Source organism: Aquarana catesbeiana, linkage group LG02, assembly GCF_042186555.1.
Source record: "Aquarana catesbeiana isolate 2022-GZ linkage group LG02, ASM4218655v1, whole genome shotgun sequence".
Classification (NCBI taxonomy): domain Eukaryota; kingdom Metazoa; phylum Chordata; class Amphibia; order Anura; family Ranidae; genus Aquarana; species Aquarana catesbeiana.
The window spans coordinates 516486272-516494604 of NC_133325.1; positions in this window are offsets into that span (position 1 = coordinate 516486272).

Sequence of the window (8333 nt, forward strand, 5' to 3'; positions counted from 1 at the left end):
CCCTTAGAGGAAGCTGTATCCTTCAAGGACGGACTTGAGAGGAGAATAGATCAAGATCTCAAGAGAATTTACGGGCTAGCTGGTATGGCTAGCAAACCTGCCTTGGCCTTTGCAGCCATGTCCAAGGCTATGGAAACCTGGACAGAGAATGTGGACTCTATACTCAGAGGCGTCTCAGAAGAACTGGCCAGGGGCTCGGCAGTTCAGGAATTGAAACTGGCAACGGCCTTTTTGGGGGAGGCTTCGATCGATCTCATCCGCCTGCTGGCCCGGACTATGCTATCCTCGGTCACAGTTAAGCGGGTCCTATGGTTGTGCCCTTGGCTCGCTGATCCAGCATCTAAGCAGGCCTGGTGTAGAATCCCCTTTGAAGGGCCCTCATTGTTTGGTAACAAGCTGGATAGCGCTATAACCCGGGTCACGGGTGGGAAGTCGGGCTTCCTACCCCAGGATAGGCGTCTGTTTGGTCAGAAGAAGCCCCAGTGCAGAAGACGCAGTACTGAGTGTCCAAGGGAAGCACGCTCCTACAGGCCTGGCCGGGATATCAGAAGAAATTGGAGCAGAGGTCAGACATCCTTCCAGAAATCCGATGGTTTGCCCTCCTGATCCAGCTCAGCTTCCAGGACCCAGTGCCTCTCCCTCTCAGGCCCAACCTTTTCTCTCAGGGGGCAGTCCGGCGATATCGAGACTGATGGCCTGGTTCTTGAGCGGGAGAGCCTGGAATCTCTCGGGTGCGCTTCTAGAGTGATTTCCACCCTCATGAGCTCGAGAAAGACGAGCACCAATAAAGTTTATGGGAGAATATGGGCCAAGTTCATTGGATTCTCATCCTCTACGGGCAGATCGTTCAGAGATCCAGGTGTTCAGGATATCCTGAGCTTCCTCCAATCCGGGCTAGATCTGTCTCTATCCATCAGCTCTCTCAGAGTTCAAGTATCAGCTCTGTCAGCCTTCTCTGGAATAGCATGGACGGTTCACCCTTTAATCAGGCAGTTCTTCCGTGGGGCGATAAGACTCAGGCTCCACAGAAGACCAAGATTCCCCAAATGGGCTCTTCCTCTTGTTCTTGACTCACTATCTGACTCCAGTACCTCAGGATCTGCTCTGCTTTCTGTCAAGGACCTCTCTGCAAAAGTTGCCTTCCTAGTTGCCATCATTTTGGCCAAAAGGGTTTCTGAGATCGGGTCCTTGGGTCATGAAGAACCATTTCTGACTTTCTTCCTGGACCGGGTGGTCCTCATCCCTATGCTCGGCTCGAACCCGAAAGTCACCTCAGTGTTCCATGAGGACCGAGAAATTGTCCTACCTACATTTAGGGCCCAGGGATCTGCCAAAGCTCATTCTCTGGATGTAGGTGAATCACTGAGGGAATACCTGCAAGTTACTTCCTCCTCTATACACTGACTACCTGTTTGTCTTGCACTCCGGCAGTAACAAAGGGAAGAGAGCTTCGACTAGAACGATTGCGGCCTGGATTGTCCAGTCCATTCAGTAAGCTTATAGGGCTAAGGGCTTGGCTCCTCCAGAGGCAGTGACGGCACATTCCACCAGGGGTATGGTGACTTCGTGGGCAGCAGCCTGGCATGTGGCTTCAGACGTCATCTGCAAAGAGGCCTCATGGGCCTCCATTGATACCTTTATGTCACATTACTGCATAGAGCCTGCTTCTCTATCTTCTGTGAACTTTGGTTTAAAAATCCTGTTGGTTGACGGGTTAAGTTAAAATTTTCCTTTGATCAGCATACCCACCCGTGTGGACTGGCTAGTTATTTCCCACATGTAGGCTGCCATGGAATCTGTCAGGAAAATGGAAAATGTATCAAATACTTACCGTAATTTTCCTTTCCTGATGGACTCCATGGCAGATGGAGGTCCCACCCGTTGGTCAAGAGTTGGCTAATTATAGAACACAGTTTCTGGTGGTGAGCTCAAACTTATGGGAGTGGAGTCCTATAGCATTGGAGAGGAAGCGAGGTTAACCCAAATGTAGGCTGCCATGGAGTCCATCAGGAAAGGAAAATGACGGTATTTGACAATACATTTTTCGTTTTTGAGGCTTCTGTTGGTTAAGAGAGGAGCGGTGGAGAAGGCGGCCGCCTAAGTGATGCATTTCTAAAATTTTTTAGGCCTCGTCACCCAGGGCTGTTAGCTTCCACATCCCATCGGCAGCGTCTGCATCACATGGTGGACGATTATCTAGGGGCGAAAACAGAGATGGAGAGCTTTCCAGTCAACGATCCACTGGCTTACGGGTCATGAGTTCAGACCACTGGCCAGAACTTGCCCAGTGTGCTATTGAGCTGCTGAGCTGCCCTGCATCCAGCGTGCTTTCCAAACGGACAATCAGTGCCGCTGGAGGCTGTGTTACTGATCATAGAATTGCGTCTGTCCACAGACTCCGTGGACCATCTGACTTATCAAAATGAATCAGTCCTGGATGACCAGCAGCTATGAAGCCCCTGATGCCGATGTCGCCGACATTTTTGTTTTTGGGATGTGGAATCTCTGCAGGACTTCTAGGCTGCCTAGTGTTGTGGGTGTTTTTCATCTGGAAGAATGTTTTTGGTGTACGTTTCATGGGGACAATTAACACCCAAAGACCAATTTTTCCCTCACCTGTTTGACAGGTGCATATCATTAAAATTTGACAGCAATTCTTGCTTTTTTTTTTTTTTTTTAAGAGTACCTCTATAGGTTTACGGTGTGCCACCAACACACAAAGAACAATCTTTCTGCACCCGTTACAGAAGTAGAAAACCAAAAAGTGTGGTAGGGACACCAGAATTTATCCAAAAAATCTCTAATCTTGTTCCCCGTGCACTACATTGTGGCCTCATCATACAGACTGGCTCCCAAAGACGTTGCTTACAAAATAAAGAAAGCTTGCACGGAAAATGTCATTTTTTTGGGCTTTATAAATGCAATTATTAATGCAGCAGCTTCTATACACAGTACAGATGTGCCACTTTACAGGTGGACTAGGGGAACCCCCCAGGCACTATATTGAAAGGAATTTTTCATTTTTATACTTTCACTTTAAGCATCAATAAATCACTGCTCATTTAAAAATGACGTTTTTTTACAAACTTCTTTATTGATACATGTCCCCCAGGGCAGTACTAGGACCCCCATAACCACTGTATCCGATAGACTTCAATGGGGTTCGTTTTTCGGTTCCAAACTTTCCCAATGTTCGAAAGTACTGGTGCAAACCGAACAGGGGGTTGTTTCGCCCATCCCTAGTCACTTGTGACACGAAACAGCGTTAGGGCAGTTAGTGACAATTAGTGGTAGGCCCAGATAGGTTAAGGGTACCCCCCATATAGTCCCTAATAAAGGTTTAACCCCTTGATCACCCCAGTTAACCCTTTCACTCCCTGCCACAATGGCAGTAGTGTAGTGTACAGATCTCTTTTCTGATCACTGTATGAGTGTCTCAGGTTAGCTAGTTAGCATCAGTTAGGTGTCAGTGTCACTTAGCTTCAATCCCAGACTGAGTCAGATTTGAACCCTTTGTTTGCCAGTAGCACTAACACACATGCACACACCATACACCTCCCTTACTAGGATAGTGTTTGAACAGATCGATATCTTTGATCTGATCAGATCTATACTAGCGTCCCCAATAGTATAGTGTTCCCAAAAATGCGGCGTTAGCAGGATTAGTCCAGACACCTGCACTTAGCCTCTCCGCCCAGCCCAGCCAAGTGCAGTATCAATAGATCGCTGTTACATACAAATCACAGCACACAAAACTGCAGCATTAGAGTAACGCCTGATCCCTGCTAGCACTAACAGTTCATTTTTTTTGTAGCTATTCAAGCAGTCACTGACAACCAGGTACTTTTTTACCTGTGAGTCGCACTAGCTGTACCTATAAACTTAGTGGCCAAAATGTCCAGAGGCCTACACGATACTGGAGCATGACAAATGAGAGAGAAAGGGAAGCCTCACTGTTAGTTTCAGGCTCAGTATACAAACCTATAGACAGCAGCGGCACCCTGACAGATAGCTTTGACGATGGAGTGGCCCCTGCTAAGGTCAGGCGTACCTGACCCCATTCATCTGTTGAGGTGCAACAACCGCATGGTTCTTGTATGCAGCAGAGAGCCAGTATTAGTGCCGCTCAACCTTCTGGTGAACTGGCCAGCACCAGCAGCCTAGTACATCCTGGTTGTAGACAAAGCAGCACTGCAGTAACACTTGGTAACGTGGCAAGTCCCATAAGTGCAGTTCAAGCTGGAGCAGTGGCTAGCACAAGTAGTGCCCCGCAGCCACCAAGAATTCAAAGACAGGCCCATAGAGCCCATAGTGCCCTTCCTGATGTGTTTGCAAATCCTGATTGGCAGCCCACAACTTCTGCAGCACCCGTACTTTCCCCATTCACTGGCCAACCTAGAATTCAGGTGGAAACAGCTGATTTTAGTACCCTTGATTTTTATGAGCGTTTTTTTCATGGAAGATCTGTACAGATTTATTGTGGACCGAAGCAATGTATATGCTGGTCAATTTATCGTCGCAAATCCAAATTTGACCCTTGCCAGAGAATTTGGCTGGAGACCTATAATGGTTCCCAAATTTAAGATCTTTCTGGGCCTATCCCTCTTCATGGGCATTACTAAAAAGATTGAGGTGCGGTCATATTTGTCAACTGACCCAATTCACCATATGCCTGTGTTCTCGGTTTCCATGACCAGGACTCATGCACTTCAATGACAATGAACTCTGTTCTCGGGGTGACCCCGAGTATAATCTGCTCCACAAAATTAGGCCCCTCGTAAACCACTTCAACCAACAATTTGCAGCCTGGTTTATTCCCGCTCAATTTGTCTGCATTGAAGAGTCCAGGATTACGTTTTCTGGACGCCTTACTTTCAAACAGTTTCTCCCTAGCAAGCGTGCCATATATGGGGTCAAGATGCATAAGCTATAAGCTCTGTGACAGGGCCAGAGGCTATACATATAGTTTTCTGGTTTATGAGGGAAAAGATAGCAGCGTGGAGCCCTGTAACTGCCCAGACTACATAGGGAGCAGCGGTAAGATTGGGACTTGGTGTCACCCTTATTCAGAAAGGGGTACCACTTGTACGTGGACAATTATTACACAAGCGTGTCTCTTTTTAGTCACCTTTTTGATTTTGGAATTGGCGCATGTGGCACCATGCGATATAAACGCCGGAGCTTCCCCCAGCAGCTTGTAGATTTCCGAATTAGACAGGGGAAGAGAGCCAGCTTGAGATGTAATAAATTGCTTGCAGTGAAATGGAGGGAAACACTGAATGTTTTCATTCTGTCCTCCATTCACGCAGATACAACAGTCCAAATTACAATGGCGTTGTTGAGAAGCTCCTGTGTCCACGAATACAACCTTAACATGGGAGGGGTGGACTTCAACAACCAGATGATGGGGCCTTACTTAATTGCCCATAAGGTCAGACGGTGGTATAAAAACATTGTCTGTATATTTATTCCAATTGGCTCTACTGAACGCTTTTGTGCTATACACAAAACTGAACAGAATCCTTCCTAAAATTCCAGGAAGAGATCACCACAGCCTTTCTGTTTCCAAACGGTGCTGTGGCCCAACTTTCCAATCCAAATGCAGTGAGTCGGCTGCATTAGAGGCATTTTCTGGATGTCCTCCATGGTACCTATACCCAAAGATCACCCCACATTAGATGTCTTGTCTGGAGAAAACCCAGATATAGGCGTGACACCCGCTTCTATTGTCCCCCCCTGTCCTGACCAACCTGGTCTCTGCATCAGTGACTGTTTCCGTCACTACCACACACTAGTGGAGTATTAGAATAGTGTACAGCACGGCACAGTCCTAGGGCACACTTTCACACAGGGTCTCAAAAGATGTTAAATGGCATTTTGAGAGACTCTAACCTGGAACATTTAATGTTCCAATAAAAGTGTAAAAAAATAAATAAATAAAAAAATAGTAGTTTTATTCTTCTCTCTCTATTGTTCTGCTCTGTTATACTGTATTTTTTGCTTAACTGTAATGTTTTATTGCTACTGTTTTATCGTGTTTGCTTTGCAGGTATGTCATTCTACTGTTATACTGTACTGTTACTGTTTTATTGTTAACTATTATTTGCTTTGCAGGTACTCTATTCAGCTGTAGCATGGGTCTATTTATTTTGACAGCAACAGGGTTTGCTCTCACAATATGTTAATCCGTGACTCCAGCACTGTAGGAGGCGATTTCCCCACCAGTTAAAAAAAAGGGCATATATGCTGAAGCATGGAGGTAGGGGTGGACATTAGGGTGGATTGCCCCTATGCTTCAGCATATATTTTTATTTACTTTTCTTGGCAGAGGTTTCTTCATCCACATTGATCGATGTGAATAGAGGAATCTGTTCTTTTTCATGCAGCCTGTGGGTTAATTGAAATAAGAGAACATTACAATGTATGCCCAACAAGGACCAGCGACGTACTGGTATGTTGCTGGACTTTGAGTGGTTATACCAGAATCATGCCTGCAGGTTTAGGTATCATCTTGGTATTGTTTTTTTCAGCCTGCGGTCAGCTTTTATGTAAAAGCAATCCTAGCAGCTAATTAGCCGCTAGACTTCTTTTACAAGCCACCGTCTTCCATGGTTTTCTTGGGCTCTCCTGTCCCACCAGTGAACCCGAGAATGCAGCTGGTGGTTCTGCCAGTTGACTATAGAGCTGATCGGAGACTAGAATGGCTCCAATCATCTCCATGGCCTAAGAAACCCGAAAATATGAGCCTGATGCCAAACATGGCAGCATACATATAATATAGCTCCGCCCCCATCACCACCCACAGGACCTGTTCAGCTCTATAAAAGTCTGACTGAGACCTACCTCCCACATTCTCCTTTTTGTCCTCAAAAAATCAACACCTACAGACCGTTACACTCAAGATAAAGCTCTTACCTGCCGACTACGTCGGAGTCCGTCTGGGTTCAGCCTCTCCCAGTACGCAGTCCCACATCTTGGGCTGCTAAATGCACCAACAAGGTGGGGAACCCCTTCTGGTGGTCTTTTGGGGTCGAGGTGTTCTCTCATCAGAGACGAAAATCCTCTTGTGGCATGCCTGCTTTGGAGTCCGGATCCAGCAGCTGGGACTGCATGATGTCTTCTCTCCTATGAAACTCTTTCCAGGTCTGTTAATTTCTATAAAACTTTTTTCTTTTTTTGCCCTCTCTAAAGACCCCATGCACACTGTGCAGCTTTTGTTGTCTGATTTCCTTTAGATTTGCCGGGACAATGTGGTGCAGGGGCCTGCCTGATTGCATACAAATTGAGGTTCTTAACCACTTCCCGCCCAGCCTATAGCAGAATGATGGCCGGACAGTGGTTCAGTTATCTTGACTGGGCATCATATGACGTCCTGCAGGATAACAGCCGCCACGCGCCCGTGGGGGCGCGCATCGCGGTGATGCAGTGTGTCTATCTGACACACCGCTCTCGCTAAAGAGCCTCTGACGAGCGGTACTTAGACTACGCCCTCCCAAGAAAAATAGGTTCCCTCAATGAAGAAAGGAGCTCCTCTCCCCCTCCATATCCCCTCTGAAAATCCCCTCTATAGTTATTACCTGGGTGATCTCTTTGTGCTCTAGTGGGGGGACCACCTCTGGATAGGGGTGGAGTCCAACCTGGACTTCCCCATCCTCTGTTGTCCCTATAACCATCATGATGGTCATAACCTCTAGGAGAAGGATAGGCTTCTTGATAAAGGAGTTCATACCTATTTGTAAGTGGGTACTCCATGTGAATTTGATTCACCCTGGGGCCTGACAATTTATCCTTGGTGGAATTGATGTGGTCTAGGTCCACTAGTACTAGGTTGGGGATGGGGATGGGGTGGGATTGGGATAGGTTCTCTTTCTTCCATAGAAGTCAGAAAAGTCCCCTCTTCAGCTTCCATGGCATCCTGCCATTTGTACATCTTGTTGGTCTTATAATTATTAGTGTCCCTCATATTTTTTCTTTTGGGTTTCTTTATCCACTTTTTCAACAAAATCTTGGAGAAGTATCATTTTATCTCTAAATTCTACTGATCTTCAAAAGGTGCTATTTTGGCTTTGACAGCATCGATATTGGCTTCCAATAACTTTAGTTTCTTTTCTTTCCAAGATTCCAAGAGTTCTACTAATCTCTTTTCAGTGAGGTTGAAAAAAAGAGAATCATTCTACCTCCAATTCACTGCTAGTCATGCCATCATTTGGAGCTATATCCCATCCGAGTCTCCTAGGAGTGATGCCATCTTTGACATATTTGGCCAAAGTAAAAACATCCCACCAGGTTCTGATTTGTTTATCTAAGGCATTTTTTAAAACCTTGAAATCACG